The sequence below is a fragment of the Amblyomma americanum genome, chromosome 1, assembly GCF_052857255.1.
Source record: "Amblyomma americanum isolate KBUSLIRL-KWMA chromosome 1, ASM5285725v1, whole genome shotgun sequence".
NCBI classification, from domain to species: Eukaryota; Metazoa; Arthropoda; class Arachnida; order Ixodida; family Ixodidae; genus Amblyomma; species Amblyomma americanum.
In genome coordinates this window covers 110,352,679-110,370,758 of record NC_135497.1, presented here as the reverse complement: position 1 = coordinate 110,370,758, position 18,080 = coordinate 110,352,679, and the positions used below count along the sequence as shown (strand labels likewise).

The 18,080-nt window shown below is 43.2% G+C and overlaps 1 protein-coding gene across 2 annotated transcripts in view; it reads right to left on the bottom strand.

Annotated features, from left to right (window-relative positions):
• LOC144113446 (uncharacterized) overlaps positions 1-18,080 on the bottom strand; it is a 303,663-nt gene that overhangs the window by 27,185 nt on the left and 258,398 nt on the right. The window contains exons 2-4 of one of the 2 annotated variants that reach the window (XR_013310797.1): positions 17,922-18,070; positions 14,379-14,520; positions 11,559-11,709 (exon numbers count right to left, since the gene is read on the bottom strand). The exons of the other annotated variant lie outside the window; for it this stretch is intronic. The gene's annotated coding sequence lies outside the window, so the exon portion shown is untranslated. The remainder of the gene's footprint in view (positions 1-11,558; positions 11,710-14,378; positions 14,521-17,921; positions 18,071-18,080) is intronic. 2 annotated transcript variants of the gene reach the window in all.

Below are 18,080 nucleotides of genomic sequence, written 5' to 3'. Positions count from 1 at the left end.
CGGGGCTGGTTCATCTTCTTCATTCCACTTTATTTTGTGCGTGGACGCCGTACTTATGCTTCATGGTTAAAGATTTCGCGAAGCTAAGAAGGTGGCAAGCAAAAGTACTGTGTTTGTGCCTTTCGGTGCATCAGAACTTCATCTTTGTAAAGAGTGGTATACATGCTGTTTAGCCTGAATTATTGTTTTCTGCATCATTTTCATTTTTTTGGATGCTCAACCTATCACATGACATATTACTGAAGATTAACAAGTTTGTACTCTGGAAAAAGTAAAAAAATATCTACAATATTGTCTTGACCTGCAGTTTGTTAAGCACATGAGAACATAAGAAGCGGGTGCTAAGAGAAAGTACGTGCTCAATACACAAGCCTGAGCCTGGCTCAAGCCAGCCCGTCAGTATACAGGCCCGAGTCCGGCCCGGGCTTTCGGGTGAGCCTGAGCCCGTACAGTGCTCTAATTGGGAGTGCTTTTTGGAAAGGCCTCTCATCGTCATCAGCGTACTTATGTCCACTGCAGGACAAAGGCTCCTCCCATTGATTTCCAATTAAAGTTGTCCTGATCCAGCTGTGACCCCCTTTGGCCAAGCAAACTTCCTGATGATGATGGATTTTATTGGCACAAAGGCGTCTGTGGACAAAGAGTGCCATGACACAAGGTATTTTCTTCTGTCCCACTCATGGTTGCCTTCTCTAGAAATCCACCTCTTTACCCTTAGGGACCATTGGTTACCTTCTCTCTGCATCACATGCGAATGGTCTCGACAGAAACCTATATAACGTTACAAGAATTAGAGAGATTTATGAGACACAGATTTTCAGTACAAGACATCACAAAGGCAGAACAGCAACTCACAAACCAATACACCATTACAGGCAGCGTAGAGTAAGAATAATTGAAAACTGTTAGTCTACCCAGCACTGAAGCCAGTGAGAATCAGGCACCTGGAAACAATAGGTCTTTTGTTGAAAAGCGTATCATCCTATTCTGTTTAGATACAGGGACCCCCATCATTGGTCTCTTCTGGACTTCATTAGATCAGAAAACCTTTTCCATTTAGTATAATCGTCCCTATTCATGACATGAAGCAATAAACACCACTCAAAAATAAAAAACTGGTAAAAAGAGTTATTGTTCCTTTTGTTCCAAGAGTAAATTGCTTTTGAGAGCACAAGGTAGTATATAAAAAATCCATGAAAATCAAGCTGCACACATGAGAAAGGCAGTGAACAAGCCATATTATGTAGTATTCAAGAGTGGCTGCAAGTATTCTCCCAAAGGCTCTTCTCAGGCACCCTCCCATGATAAGGGTCAGGTGCACCCGACTATAAGGAAGCACACAGCCATTCTTGCTGAGGCAAAAATCCTCATTCATGGAGAGAAAAAGAAAGCTACTTAACTCACCCAAGAGAAAACGTTTCTTGCATTCAGAAAATATGGCAGAATGTTGTTTCCAACAGCAAATAGCTACTTTTCACAGGTGCTACTTCGCATGTACCAACTCAATCTGAGGCTCATGCACTTTGTACAGCATTCAGAAGTAGAGTAATTCATTTTGAACAGGCAGTGACACAATGAACACAATAACAAACTGGGACAGAGACTGCCCTTTATTTCAGGTACCTTTTTCCCTAAATCTGGAGAATCTAGTTAGTTTGGCGATAGCTGTTCACGTAGATGCACAAGCAACATGCATAATTCAACAAACTTTTCTTACTTTTTAGACATAGAATGTGTGGCTTTTATTATGCATTAAGTGCACAAGAAATTTCTGCTGCTCACACATCACTGCTTGCAACGAAGAGCAAGGTCCTCATTCCGCAGGAGTTCTTGAAGCAACTAACCTTAACAGTGGTGAGACATGCACATGTAGTCATCAGCAAGCAAGCATCTACTGCAAAACAAATGCTTCTTTTATTCACTTCCAATTGGCTCTGTCCAGCATCAGCCACAGCAATACTATCCTAGCAAATTCCCTCTCTCATTTACCCACCCGACTTTCTGCTACCGCCACCTGTTTCTCTTACCTTATATCATACTAAAAGACCATCCTCGTCCACATTACATGTCCTTCTTAAGCTCATTTCCAACCCTTAACTTCTGCTAGGACACCATTAAGTCGAGTTTGTTCTCAGATCCGCTGTTTTAATCCTGTCTCTTAACTGTAACCTGCATTTTCCTTTTAATAGCTTCTGCTTTTTCTGTAATCTAAATTCAAGCTGCTCATTAGTCTCCAAGCTTTCTCAGTCTCAGTTTGTGAAATAGCCATGAACATGTGGCCTTTGCCTGTGCTTTCTTTCTAGCTACACTAATCACTTCACTCGTCATCAGAACAGAGGCAAGCCCCTTTGACATTCCATGGCATCCTGGATTTCAATGCACTGCAACAACCTAGCATGCCCAATGCCACTGAATGTAGAACAGCACATTATTAACGCCATCCCTTCCGCAGCAGTGGCCAAGTGGTCTGAGCATCCGCCTTGCATGCGGGAGGTGCGGGGTTCGATCCCCAGTGCCGCCAAAGACCCACCGGTGATACAATGGGTGCAAGCTTTCCCCTGGCCTGGTGCTCGGCTAATCAGGGGTGAAATGCTTGGGAAATGGGTCTTTGACCCCACATTGAGTGATTAAAAATACCTTGTGCCATGGCGCTCTTTGGCCACAGACGCCCTTGTGCAATAAAAATCCAGAATCATCATAATCATTAAAGCCATCTTAGTGGGCCCATCTTCAATTAGCACCAAAAGATATGCCAGCTAAATAGCAGTAACCATAAAAAACAATAGTTTGTGGCTTTGGTGGCTGCACCACAAACTTTGCTAACCCATTTCTACATATCACACAGGTTATTAAGCCCTTAGTTTTTCTCACGAGAAAGTCTCTGAATACTTTTAAGCTCAGCAGATGACCTAGGGTGTTGTGTAACTGTTGTTAGGTGTATTCATGCCATGCAGGTACTGTCATTGCAGCTGCCAAGTGATGTTGAAACAAGCTCAGCACTTTAGTCATGAACTACAAAAACTAAACGTAAGTCTTTCAATACTACTTGCTGAAATACAAAGCCTGAAGTCTCAACTAACCATTACCAACAAGACTTTTTTTGAACAAAGCAAGTAAGTGAACTTGAGACCCATTCAAAGCTTTATATCCACATGAGTCCAACTTGAAACACTACAAAATAAGGCTGTCAGAACAGTAACTCAGATTCGTAATTTTGAAGCTTCTATTGATGACAGAGAAAACCGTTCATGTCATGATAACCTGATATATAATAGTTTTCCGCACCATACCCTATCAAAGACATTGTTCTGAGTCAGAATGTACAGTCACTCACCAATGTTGTTACCGACTCAAATATCTCTATCAAACCAAAAGATATAAATGTGTCTGCTTAGCCATTTTGGTCATGACACACCAAAACATAAACATTTCCTAATTGTGAAATTCTCATTAAGACTAAGAATACTTTACTTTAAAATGGAAGAAAACTGATGGGCAATAAACTCAAAGCAGTCTTCATTAAAGTCTTCAGAGTATTCTTGAAGGTATTTCACGCATGGTCCAGAAGGTGCAGAAAGGGTTCCGGCTGTTCACTTAAAGTAAATCTCTCACATGTTAGGGACTAATCCAGACCTTCCAACACTAACAACTAAAATATGCAACTTCCATGTTGGTGGTCACTTTCTCCACATCTGGCATAACGTCTATAACTGAAATTTGGAGCCGCCGCGGTGGCTGAGTGGTTATGGCGCTCGGCTGCTGGCCCGAAAGACGCGGGTTCGATCCCTACCGCGGCGGTCGAATTTCGATGGGGGCGAAATTCTAGAGGCCCGTGTGCTGTGCGATGTCAGTGCACGTTAAAGAACCCTAGGTGGTCGAAATTTCCGGAGCCCTTCACTACGGCGTCTCTCATAGCCTGAGTCGCTTTGGGACATTAAACCCCAATAAACCAATAAACCAGCCGTAACGGAAATACCCAAGCAGCGTTCTTCTGGCGGCTTGAACGCCCAATTATCAAGCGTATTCAACTTCGAGGTTTATTAAATTCTTTTTTCTCCAAAATAGAAGTAGTTGCCATCTTGCAGTGTGTTTGAAAAGATGCAGCCATTGATTACACTTAGGTCAGCCAGACGGCAACACTGTCTAGTATATAAAAATCATCTGATCTTGTCTCATGCCATAAGTATTTTAGATACTCTAAAACATAACTTTCTTGCTCAAAGAACGTTTTTTCCCCTTGTGTGAATGGTACCAAGTGAAATTCGTCATCGACTGAGCCGTGTGACGCAAGTGCACCATGAACGTTAATATTCTGTGGTTGTGGGTGCAACAGTTCAATGAAGGCCAAAAAAAAATGTTCACCGCTATGTCCCCTTCTTTAATATATATTAATGGCCTACCTGCACATGTCTGTTCTAACATTTGTTCTACACATGTCTGTTCTGACACTGCTGGACAAAGGCCTCTCCCATACCTCTCTGAGTCAGCCTGTCCTATGCCAGCTACGGCCACCTTATCCCCGCAAACTTCTTAATCTCATTTGTCAAACAAACTTCCTGCCGCCCTCTGCTATGCTTGACTTCTCCTGGTATCCAGTCCGTTACTCTTAACGTCCATCGGTTATTTTGCCTTCGCATTACATGCCCTGCTCAAGTCCATTTCTTTTTCTTGATTTCAACTAGGAATGTCATTAACCAGCGTTTGTTTCCTGACCCACTCTGCCCTCACCCTGTCTCTTAATGTTACACCTACCATTTCCTTTCTATAGTTCACTGTGTTGTCCGCAATTAAAGCTGAACCCTTTTCATCACCCTCCATGTTTCTGCCCTCTAAGTAATGGTAAGATACAGCTGTTATATATTCTTTTCTCTTGAGGGATATTGGTTAGTTAGTTATATTGATTTTAATGGCGCAAAAGCAACTATGGCTATGATGTGCCAAACACAAGGTTAGGTTTTTGTTAAATGTTACACTTTTTATAACTAGAGTTTGTTTAAAACATTGGCTTCATTAAGAAACTTAAAAATACTTGAAAGATCAACCAGTGCTTGATCACCTAAAAGCAACTTGGGGTGCAATGGGATGTATTCATTGTAGAGTGTTGTAAAATATTTTTTCCTCAGTTGTTCCAGTTTTGTACATGAAATTAAAATGTGGTTTACAGTGAGTACATCGCCGCACATTTCGCAGAGAGGTGTGTCTTGTTTTGTCAGTAAGAAGTTGTGTGTAAGGTGTGTGTGCCCAATGCGTAGCCGACATAAAATAACTTCAGTGAAACGTTCTTGATGTCTACATGATTTCCATTCTCCTAAAACGGGTTTTATAGAATGCAGTTTGTTGTTTGCCTGTTCTTCCCATGCAGCCTGCCACTTAATTCTGAGTTTACTGTGCACTAATTTCAAAAAATCCCTGTGTGGTATGTTATCTTGTTTTATTTGATCAATTCGAGCTTGTGCTACGCATGCATCTGCTCTCTCATTACCGACAATTCCAACATGGCTGGGCACCCAGCAGAATATAATGTTATGTTTTTTTATTTTAATTATGTTATGTATGATGTTTCCTATAATGGGTTCAGCAGCGTTTCTACAGTGCAGCGCTTTGAGCATACTCAGTGAATCGGTGTAAATGACGCACTTCCAACATGACTTTCTGTTTTTGACCCATCAGTGTAAAATTCAGTGAAGGTGTCATATTTTTCTTGCAGTTCAAAGAATTCTTGTAGTATGAGCTGATGTGGCATTTCCTTTTTATGTAAGTGTGTCAGTGTGAAGTCGCACACTGAAGGCAGGCTGTACCATGGTGGTAAATTTTCATATTTTTGTGCAATATTCGGCAGGCCATCCAGTACTCCTAACTCTTCACATTTATCTTCAAAGCGCATTATTAGTGGCCAGATGGATTGTGGTTTATTGTTGAATAATCTTTTGGATGGGCACTTGGTAACAATGGGATGGCAGAGATGTTTAGGAAGAGAACGGGTTTTTAGGACGTATGCGGATGTCAGTGTGACTCTTCTATCCTCTAGTGCAGGCTCATTAGCTTCAATGTAAAGACTGTTTACCGGGGATGTTCTATATGCTCCAGTTGATAGTCGCAGACCAAGATTATGAACAGGGTCCAGTCGTTTCAAGTAGGATGCTCTTGCTGAACCGTATACTATGCACCCATAGTCCAGCTTGGAGCGTACCAGAGAGCGATAGATGTGTAATAGGCATGTTCTATCGGACCCCCACCGTTTTCGCGAGAGCACCTTTAATACATTGAGGGCTTGGGATGCTTTCTTTTTAAGGTTGTTAATGTGTGGTAGAAATGTGAGTTTCTTGTCAAAAGTGAGTCCTAAAAATTTATATTCTTGTTTAATTGGTAGTGTTGCTTGATTCAAGTATAGGTTGGGATTGAATTGTAGGCCTCGTCGCAATGAGAACAGAACAGCTATTGTTTTTTGAGGAGAGAACTTGAACCCATTTATCTCTGCCCAAGCAGTTAGTTTATTTAGTGTGATTTGTATTTGTCTCTCGCAGGACGATATGCTGGAGGAAGTGCATGCTATCTGTAGGTCATCTACATAAACCGAATACATTATGCACTTGGGTATTACTTTGGCTAACGAATTCATTTTTACTACGAAGAGTGTCGTGCTTAGAATGCAACCTTGGGGTACGCCATTCTCTTGGGTGAAAGTCATGGAGAGAGTTGTTCCTAGGCGGACCCTAAATGTGCGGTTAGCCAGGAAGTCGTTCAAGCAGTTCAGCATCCTGCCTCGGATACCTAGCTCTGCTAGGTCGCGGAGGATGCCGAACTTCCACGTGGTATCGTATGCCTTCTCCATGTCGAAGAAGACCCCGATACACTGCTGCTTGTGGATGAACGCCTCCCGTATGGTGTTCTCTAGGCGGACAATGTGATCGGTGGTTGAGCATGCTTTTCTGAATCCACATTGATATACATCAAATAGTTGCCGAGATTCGAGTACAAAGGTGAGTCTAATATTTATTACACTTTCAAAAGATTTAGCAATGCAGCTGGTGAGGGCTATTGGTCTGTAATTGTCAGGACTTGGTGGTTTTCCGGGTTTCAGAAAAGGTACTATTACTGCTTTCTTCCACTCCTCAGGTATTCTGCCAGTCATCCATATTTTATTGAAGAATTTTACCAGTGCCTGTACGGCAGTTTCAGAGAGATGGGCAAGCATATTGTAATGCACATTGTCTGGGCCTGGTGCTATCTTTTTACCGGAATATAATACCCTATTTAATTCCTGGAGCGTAATAGGCTGGTTGTAGTCTTCCTGCATGCCTGCTCCGAATGGAAGTTTTTGTTTTTCAGCTATAGCTTTGTGTTTCTGGAATGTGCTTGTGTAGTGGGATGACCTTGAGACTTCAGCAAAGTGCTCGCCCAATAAATTGGCCTGTTCTTCCAACGATGTTTGTGTACCGGGTGTTGTCAAAAGCGGAAGTGTGAAGGAAGTATGGTCACCAGTGAATTTACGAACTTTGTCCCACATTTTCTTTGATGGTATTGAACTATTTATAGAGGACACATATTTCTGCCAGGAGGTTTTCTCAGCATTCCTGCGCACGTACCGCGCTCTCGCCTTGGCCCTCTTAAAAGTGAGTAAGTTCTCTGCAGTGGGATACCGACGCAGGGTGCCCCATGCTTTATTTTGCTGTTTTTTTGCAAATGTACATTCTTCTGTCCACCATACTTTGTGTTTCTTCTGTACGAGTCCTGTTGTTTGTGGTATAGCGAGTGTTGCAGCAGATATTATGCATGTAGTAAATCTTTCATTAATTTCATCTATGCTGAGGTCTTCAGAAAATTCTTTATCTAGAGTGGCACTTTCTGTAAAAAGTGACCAGTCGGTGAGGTGAAATTTCCAGCGCCGTGGTCTTGTGGGGATGACTGGAGTGGAAGACGAGAGCCTGATGACAGTGGGCAGGTGATCACTTCCCAGAGGATCATTTAAAACATCCCATTTAAAATCGTTAAAAAGCGACGGTGATGTGAAAGCTAAATCAAGGAAGCTCAGTTTTGCTGAGCTTGGGCAACAATATGTGGCCTTTCCTGTGTTTAAAAGACAGACATTGTTCGAGAGGAGAAAATCTTCGATTGTTTTGCCCCTAGAGTCACAGCGTTCGCTTCCCCAAAACGGGGAGTGAGCGTTAAAATCGCCAACTACCAGATATGGCTCCGGCAATTCATTGATCAGGTCTTCTAAATCTTGTATTGTTAATGTGATGTGTGGGGGGAGATATAAAGAGCAAATTGTTATTGTTTTGTAGGTAACGACGCTAACTGCAACTGCCTCAAATTTTGTGTAAAGTTTAATTTCTTGAGCAGGGACGCCGCTTTGAAGGACAATCACGACGCCTCCCGAGAGTCGATTTGCCTGCTCGCGATCGCGTCTAAAAATGTTATAATGTTTAAGGATATGCACATGTTGTGGACCAAGATTGGTCTCCTGAAGACATAAAACTGTGGGTAACATTGACCCTAAAATATGTGTTACGTCGCTGTAGTTCCGCATAATTCATCGACAATTCCACTGAATTTCTTTAAGAAAGCCATGTTAATTTTTGGGGTGAGAACGCTAAGGCGTTTACTTATGCTCAGGGCCCGTTATGAGGGGTCTGTCTTTTTTTCGCTCAAGAGAGCTGTTCCGCCGCTGCAATGCGGGCGGACTGGGAGTTGTATCCATCACCTCGCCAAAGGTGCTAGAGGACCGCGCAGCCGCGGTTGTGTTAGTTTCAGGCCTCCCCTGACGGGGGGAAGTCCTGCGGGATGCCGACCCATGGACCGGCGCTCCCTGCTGTGACAATGGCAGGGCAGCTTTCGCTGACCCTGCCTGGGGCGTGGCTGGCCCTGCCATAGGCTCGGTGGAAGTGGCCTCGGCAGGTGCCAGAGTGCTGTGTGGTGCTACGCCCCTGCGCACCACATCAGCGAAGTTTGGTTTCGCTGTGAACGAGAATGTGTTGGTTAGTGCAAAACGCCTCCTGGATTCTTTAAATGAAATGTTTTCTTTGGTCTTTATGGTGATAATTTCTTTCTCCTTTTTCCAGGACGGACACACCCTGGAGTACGCAGCGTGGTCTCCTTCGCAATTTGCGCAGCGCAGTGCTGCATCACATTCCTCTGAATTGTGGTCCTTAGAAGCGCATTTCGCACAGGTTTTGCGGCCGCGGCAACTCTGAGAGCCGTGCCCGAAGCTCTGACAGTTGAAGCATCTGCGTGGGTTAGGAATGTAGTGCCTGACATTAACTTTAAGGTATCTGACTTCGATAGTTTCAGGTAATGTGCTTGTGCTGAATGTGAGTACCAGGTGTTTAGTATCTATTTCCTTGTTGTCTTTGCGGAATTTAATTCGATAGACATATGTGACATTTTGGTCGCTGAGACCTTCTAGCATTTCTTTTTCTGTTAGATGAATGAAGTCGTTTTCTGAGATGACACCACGGACGGTACTGAGGGATCTGTGGGCTGTTATGGAGACTGGGATGTCTCCAATAGAGAGAATGTCTGAGATCTTGGAGTTTTGGGTATGGTCACGGATTTCTAGTAATAAGTCGCCACTGGCCATTTTCGATAGCTTATATCCGGGGCCCAGTGCATCTGTTAGGCACTTTGACACAAGAAAGGGGGATAGTATTCTTGCCTGCTTTCCTTCTACTGTACTATGTATGACATTGAACTTTGGGAAGGTTGTTTTCTTTTTCGGGAAAAAGTCTGTTGCTTCGTTTCCGCCCTCTTTTAAGAGAGCGATCAGGTTTTGAAAGGGGGGGAGCCATAAAGAAAATTTAGTTATTCGGTCATGGTGCCAGCAACCCACCATGGAGTCCAACAAGGGGACGGGACAGGAACTTGAAAGCAAGTCCTGCCCACGCCAGCTGTACACCTCAACTATAACCAAATATGACTCAACTCAGGGTAGTTGGTCACACAAGGTTAACCCTCGCCGCCAGGAAAACAGGAAAAACCAAGGAGTGAGTAGGATATAGGAGAGTTGTGAGACAGAGATAGGAAAGTGAAAGATGGAGAGGAGGATAGGAAAAGGCGACTGCCGATTTCCCCCGGTCGTGTCAGGCCGGAGGTGCCGTCTGCAGGAAGCTGGGGCCAAAGTGGTGTGTTGCCTCCGTCAAGGGGCCTTAAGGGTCCAAACGCTCGGCATCGGCTCAACCACCAGGATCCCCTTTTCCCCGGACACGGCGATGCCACGCACGGCGAGGCGCGGGTGCTCGGGTCCGTGGTGATGCACAGTTCACCATCATCCCCTTGCGGGGATGTCCCTGCGGATGCTCGGGAACCCGCGGTGTCGCCACTCACCGTCGCGACGCCTGCAAGCTGCAGGCGCCCCCCTGCGGGGGAGGGATATTGGAAAACTTCCATTCATGGTCTGAGACAGCCAGCCAAATGAATTCCACCCATTCTTATTCTAGTAAGTTCACTCATGTGATCTGGATCTGTGGTCACTAAGTGCCCTAATTACACGTATTCCCTTACCACTTCCAGCACCTCGCTAACAATCGTAAACTGCTGTTCACTTCCGAAACTGTACAACATTACTCTCGTTTCCTGCATGTTAATTTTTAGATAAATCGTTCTGCTCTAAGCAACTGATCGTGCTTTGCAGTTCATCCCCTGAGTGATTTAGCAAGGTTAGGTTATCAGCAAATCGCAGATTACTAAGGTATTCTCGATTAACTCTTGTCCTCATCTGTTCCCAAACCAGGCCTCTCAACACCTCCTGTAAATAGGTGATGAACAGCATTGGTGAGGTCGTGTCTCCTTGTCTGACACCCTTCCTTATTAAAATTTTATTGCTGGTTTTATGGAGGACTACGGTGGCTGTGCAGCCCTTATAGATATCTTCCGGTTGTTTTACGTAAGGCTCATCTACACCCTGATTCCATAATGCCTGCATGACTGCTGGCTCGGGTTTCGACTCAGTCGAATGCTTTCTCATTATCTATGAAGGCTATATATAGGGACTGGTCAGTGCGTTGCGTGCGCATGTGTGTGAATACCTATAAGAGTACACCAGTTGATGTATATAACCATCCCTAAAGATGACATTTACCATGAGCAGAATGACGATTACTGGGTGATGAACCTTAATTAAGCCTACCTCTTAAAGCAGTTTTAGGTCATTGCCTCCTCAAGTTGCTTTTTAGTGCTTCCTCGATTGATAACATCTCCTCGCACTGCCAGCTGGTGCACTACTTGGTCATATGGCACACACACGCATCATATCCTCCTCACATGAAATAATAGGATACTAAAAACGTCCACCTACGTAATGCTCCACAGCAAGCAAAGTACTTGCATATACCAGACACTCATATAATCCAGACTCGAATATGCACATGCAATGAAGAACCGTCATCAAGTATGTATCCAGTCAATGTATTACAGTCCCTTCAACGCCACGCTACTAAGTTCATAGACTCATAATATTCTATGTGATGGCAGCATCTCTTAACAAAGAAAATAATCTGGCCTGTGAATCTCGCTGTCCATCACCATATCTTTTGCTTATTTCATGTTTTTCCACAGCTCACCTCATCTTGTTCTCCCAGCCAACAGATTTCACCGTATATCCCATTCCTTCCCAGTTGCTCCCATATGCTCCTGCAAAATATTCTTGCAGCATCTTCTTTCCGCAGCAAAGCTGCTGACTGAAATGGCCTTCCTCGAGACATCACTGCTCGTCTAGATGGGAAGAAAGAAGTAATAATTTATCATTCATGAGAAAAATATTGATATCCTACTCCCTATGCAATACAGTAAAAACTCATTGATACATAAAAAAAAACTGCAAGAAAAACATATTATTCGGGAAAACATGATCCAAAGCACCTAATTTTTTTTTTAATTTGGCTGTTGAAAGATGTACAAAAACATTTATTGACAAATTCACTTCACAAAAATGTCAGTTAGAATTTCTTGGCACAGGATCTGAACATATCCTTTTCTAGCGCTCGCAGAATCCAGTCCGCATTTTCGCTGTCTTAAGCTCGGAAGGAACTTCGTAACGCATCCGGTCCGTCGGCGGCAACGACGAAGGTAACAAAAATCTCTTTCGCATCAATTTCGGATGCTTCGCCCCTTTGCACCTTAGTACTGCGGGTAAGCCACCGCAACATCACTCGAAAAAAATTGAAAATTGGTTTTTGGGATAGGAAATAGCGCAGTATCTGTCTTACATCTCGGCGGACACCTGAACCGCGCGCCGTAAGGCCTAAGCGATGAGATTAAGGAGGGACGGAGTCAAGAAAGAGGTGCCGTAGTAGAGGGCTGCGGAATAATTTCGACCGCCTGGGCACCTCTCCTTTTCGCCTCCATCGAAACGCGGTCGCCGCGGTCAGAATCGAGCTCGGGTACTCTGGATAAGTAGCCAAGCACCCTAACCACAGCGTTTTAGCTTTTAGCTTGTAGAGCTGACGTTCGGAGAAGCCGTACGCGCTGCCACACTAATTCAGGATTGGTCCTAGCTTATGACGTCACAGCATAGTCAACCAATGTGAGTGAGGTATGACGTCAGACATGGCCAAAGAGTCGAGTCGCATGCATCCGTCTCGGAGCATCTTTCTTTTTAAAAAGCACTCCTTCGCCGCTTCTCTATCCGCCTTCCCCAGCTAGTGCATGCCCCATGTCAGATGACTCGACGCGCCAACCACAGAGCAGTGGAAACGTTCCACATGCTGACTGTTGCGCAGCTGGCACTGGCACCCCACCAGCCCGGCAAACCCCCGAGTATGATTCAGAATCACACGTCATGTCATGTGACAGGGTGCATGACCTGGCTGGGGGGGGTAAAGAATCGGCGAAGGAGTGCTTCTCAAAAAAATTGTAGTTATTGTAGTGCTAGCGAATTTCACACAATTGAGAAGATCAGTACAACTCTTAACAATTCACTGTAGGAGTGTGGCAGATACTTTCCAGCCACATTGGGAGTGCAATGGTGCGAGTTATAGGTAAAAACACACCCCTAGGGATGTAATTTTCTTTACAGACCGTATCCATTTTACTTTGCCAAGCTTTGTCCCCAATTTCGCAAAATCAGGATGATCTGGCTTCAGGACTCCTGAAATGAAACTTTGAAGTAATGCTAGACCTGTAACTTTTCTTCTTACTGCTAAGGACTGTAAATTATTCTTTAGAATTAATGCACTTGAAGAATCTGTCCTTCTATATTTATCATAAATAAAATGAACTGGTTTTCGCTGTACACGCTCCAGTTCAGCACTGTCTTTTTAATTATGTGGATCTCAGACTGCTCCTGCACATTCAAGTCGGGACCTAATACAAGACTTGTATTCCGTGATTCTAGTGCTGATGGGAGAATTTCTAAGTTTTCTTTTAATAAACCATAATTTTTTCATTGCGGATTGAGGAGACATTAGAGCAGATGTGAGGACCAAGTAAGTTTGTTAGTGAGGGTTACTCATAAGTATTTATAGCTCTCCACTTCTAAAATAGAAAGGCTGTAAGGTATATAACTACATTGCCTGGGAACTTTTTTCCTTGTAATTTGTAACAATATGGTTTTATCTTTGTTATTATCCACACCCAAGAACACTCACCGTTCTGTGATTGCAACTATGGTTTTTTTGTAGTGACAAGTATAGTTATAATCACTTATCATGTCATTGAAAACAACACAGTCATCGGCAAACAGCTTTACAGATACATCCTTTTCAATTTGTGCTTGTGGAGTTGCGAAGGAGAGCTAAGTGACTTTTAACGCTGTCGTTTGCGGCTTCCTAAGAGTTGGTTAGGAGTTTGCAATTTTTGAGCAGCATTTCCCAGACCCGGCCCGCTCGTATGCATGTGTGTCGCTGGAGTTTATAATTTATGTCGCGTCCCCGCAAAAACGGCTCTCTTGAGTGCTAGCGCAACGTTTTTATTTTTGTTGTTGTTGGCGGCGGCGGTGGTGGTGGTGGTGGTGGTGGCAGTGGTGGTGGTGCTTCGCCTCCTCGCACCAACGAACCGCAGAGAAGCCACCAGGGTGGATGATTGCCGCTGCATTTCAGCTTTTCATGTCGCATGCCCTCATGTTTGGTGCACTTATATGTTTGCACGTGTGCGGGTTGGTAAAGAAATGTATTATGCGACCACAATTTGTCAAAATATGAAACACAGAAGCCGGAAAAGCATGTTATCCACTAACATATTCACCAGAAAAAAAAACAAAAAAAAAACAGTGAAACTGTATGGGAGATTTTTAATGTCCGTGACTTTGAGCGTACAAACTGGTAAATAGTACGAACTGGGAATGTATCAGCGCGGTTTTGCTGTAACTCTAAATGGCGGGATCTGTCGAAATAAAATGATACTAATATGATAAAAGATGGTTCTTAACCATCTTAAGCACACACCCTGCAAATCACAGCCATAAGCTGTAAAAGCACTTGCAGCTGCATCATTCTGATAGGTATGGCTTTGTCTTGGGACTCCACAGATTCTATGTTGAACTAGGCAGGATATGGCACTCCTCCTCATTCCAAGCCTGTTTGCTACCTGTATTAGGAAATGAAATATGTACAAAACATATAATGAAAATAGTTTTAAGCATTGGAAATAGAATGATGATAACAGTAAGAGCAAGTAATTCGTAAGGTTCACCTCTTTAATGCTAGCCTTTGTCCTTTCAAATTCAAAGGACAATGTGGGTTGTGCAGACAAGAGTCTGAATGGTGGCTCCTTTAGGTTGCATTCATGAGCAGAACCACAAGTGTCTAATATTACCTTAACTGTTATGATCATAGCATATTTACCGTAAAAGAAATGTTAACACTGAGTACAAGCCCAAGTTAGCTATAGAAGCTTCAGAGCTGCAACCTTTCAGCATATTCATGGTCCATCAAAGTAGTGGAGCAGCTAAAGAGATTAGCTGGAAAAACAAAAGTCCATGGTTCAAAACTAGGCAGCATCAGCTATCTTTCTCATCGAGGTGAAACACAGATATCAATGTATATATTACATTCAGCACCATCATCAGCAGGCTACACAGAATTTTTCTCCTGCCTTGCCTACTATATTTAAACTTCTCACGACACTATTGCCTTTGTCCCTTCTACAAACATGTATCTCTGCACACGCCTATTCTAGTCTTTGCACCTTTCAGGCTTTCTGGATGCTTTAGTGCTTGCTGAGTTCTCTTCATGTTAGTACAATTTTTTACTTTGCATAACTACCTTGCACTTATAAATTTTGATGGTTCTGCATATTCTACCTTATCTGAGAGGTCTGAGACTCTCATGCGTTACCACTTCATAGTATGATGCACCTTGTTTCCTTGGAGAGCTTGCCAATATTCTACCTAGCTAGCGTACCTCCCACTTCAACTGAGCACTGCGGAATTATGCTGGGAAGGCCATCACATTTAGCCTCTTCATGACAACTTTCCTCAACCCTTTATTCAATCCAGGCTGATTCTAGACATCACAACTGTACAGTCACTACACCTCACCTCCTCTAGTCCTTCTACATCCTGCATGGTGCCACGAAGGGCATTCATTGTGAAGTCTATTTCATTATTTGTCTCCCCACTCAGTCTCTTTTATGTTTATTTCTTGTTTGCATGTTTCTTTCCAACTTCCATACTTTGACTTCGAAGTTGCCCATCACTACAGTGTAGTGCATTCTTGCTTAATTTAAGGCAGAGAGGTTAACCTGCGCTACGATTCTCTAGTATCATGATCATCATCATCAGTCTGACTACACCCACTCCAGGGCAAAGGCCTTTCCCATGTCTCTCCAATTAACCCTGTCCTTTCCCAGCTGCGCCCACCCTATGCCTGCAAACTGCCTAATCTCATCCGCCCAACTAACTTTCTGCCGCCCCCTGCTACGCTTGGCTTCTCTTGGAATCCACTCCATTACCTTTAAGGGCCAGTGGTTACCTTGCCTTTGCAGTACATGCCCTGCCCAAGCCCATTTCTTCCTCTTGATTTCGACTAGGATGTCATTAACACGCACTTGTTCTCTCACCCACTCTGCCTGCTACCGGTTTATTAATGTTACACCTATCATTTTTCTTTCCACGGCTCCAAGTATAAGGCTAAGTATAAGGCATAGTATAAGGCTCGAGAGTTACAGCTTAGGTTTACATACTATTTGTTTATAAACCTCTATTTCCCTATTTTATTCATCACTGATATGGCATCTTTACAGCTCCTTTTAACCACCTTGCCAGGTTGACTGGGTGCTGGTGCATAGGCTCGCAGTATCTTCAACTTTCGCTTTTTATTAATCTTGATTATAATGACAACCACCTCCTTATGTACCTGTTATTTAGTGTATGCATTGCATCAGTCCTTATAACATTGTTAAGCACTGTGAAGTCCCATTCACTGCCCGATATTGTTCAAACAGAACAATTAGGCTAGCCTCACTGGATAAGATTCTTGCATTGAACACTGACAAGTTAAGTTTCTCGTGGGAACTCTTATAAAAATATCTGATAGCATTTCAGGACAATCAGTGGTACCGTGGAGCAGCTTGTAAAGAAAAGTAATATCCTGCTTTTCTCTGCGCTACCAAAAAATAGGAAATAAGTGAGATGCAACCATGAAAGAAATGCTCACTGAGTGAAGAGCTATATAAGCATGCTCCCTCCACAGAACAGGAATTGGCCATTAATACTGTACTCGGCTGCCACCGCCGCCTTTGTGGATTTGTGAGTTAACCCTCGGCCCTCAGTCCCCAGTGGCTGTGGATGAGCTGACCAAGGTGGCGGTCATTCCTCCGATGTAGCGAAAGGTGCTAAGAATTGTTGGATCCGGACAGGCAGCCATCGAATACAAGCCTGAGGAAACAAGCCGTCTTTTAACGAAGACACACTGGCCATTGTAATCTCATCAACAGACTTCTATGTCTGTGCTACTACAAGTATACAGATTGTGACATTTATTTATCTTATTTGTTATTATGATTTTTCTTGTAGTGCATTGATGCTTTTTCTATCTATCAGCACATAACTGGAGGTGGCTGCCACTATTATTACGTTTTCATTGCAATCTTTACTTCTTTCGCACACTATTTCCACTGTGTCATTTAACTTCCTGTGTGTATCGTAGTGGTCTTCTTTGTGCATTGTAGTGCTCTTCTTGTAATGTGCACCGTCCTTGTAGGATGCTGTGCTGTTGGCTTGCAAGTGAAAAAAACAAACAAATATAAAAATAGCCTCACTGACCCTCTGAGTTCTTCATTACGAATAGGCAGCACACCATGTGCAATTTCAGCCCTGAACAGACTTTTTTTTTATATGTAACCAGTGGTTGTTTTCAAACATTTGAAAGCAGTCGCTCCTTCACATGAGGCAGGCACTATAACCGGTGCAAGGTGATATCAAGTGCAATTAAAACCACTTAGGAAGCCTAAAATATTCCACAGCCATCAACTACAGAGCAATTTATAGACTAGTTGCTGCTTCGACATTGTAAAGACCAAACTCATTATTTCTATCTTTTTTACGTTGTTAAGAGGCTCTTCACATGGCTGCAGTGGTTTTAACACTTTACCAGCACATCATAGCTGAGTTATACAGAGGGGCATAATAAACAAATATTAATGCCATTGAAACTTTATGGTGCATTAAAAAAATAGACATTTGCTGCAAGTTGACAGATACACACTTTCATGAAATCATGAATCAATTCATGAATCGAGACATTGTAGCTATCTTCCTCAGTAATTTTTGGACATATGTATGTCTATGCCTGAGGATCTATGCAACACAAAACAGATTAAACTTCATTTACCAGCATCAAGAAATCTATGTAACCACACAGTACAATTCTTTCAGCTCCCAATTCTAAGTTCAAAAAACTGTTAGCAACTATGTAGTACCATAAAAAGTTAGAATCCATGGGAGTGGCTGACGCACAAAAATCTATGGCTAACATTCCATAGCTCACCTTTTGAACACAGAAATGAATGAAACAAGTTGTACTGTAACATCTGCTCCAGTGGACGAAATTTGTGGCAAGTGTCTCTGCAGGAATGATGTTTGCAATGGCTTTGGCATATGTGGAGACTGTTCCTTGAAAGCATTTTTTCCAAGGGCCTGCATGACC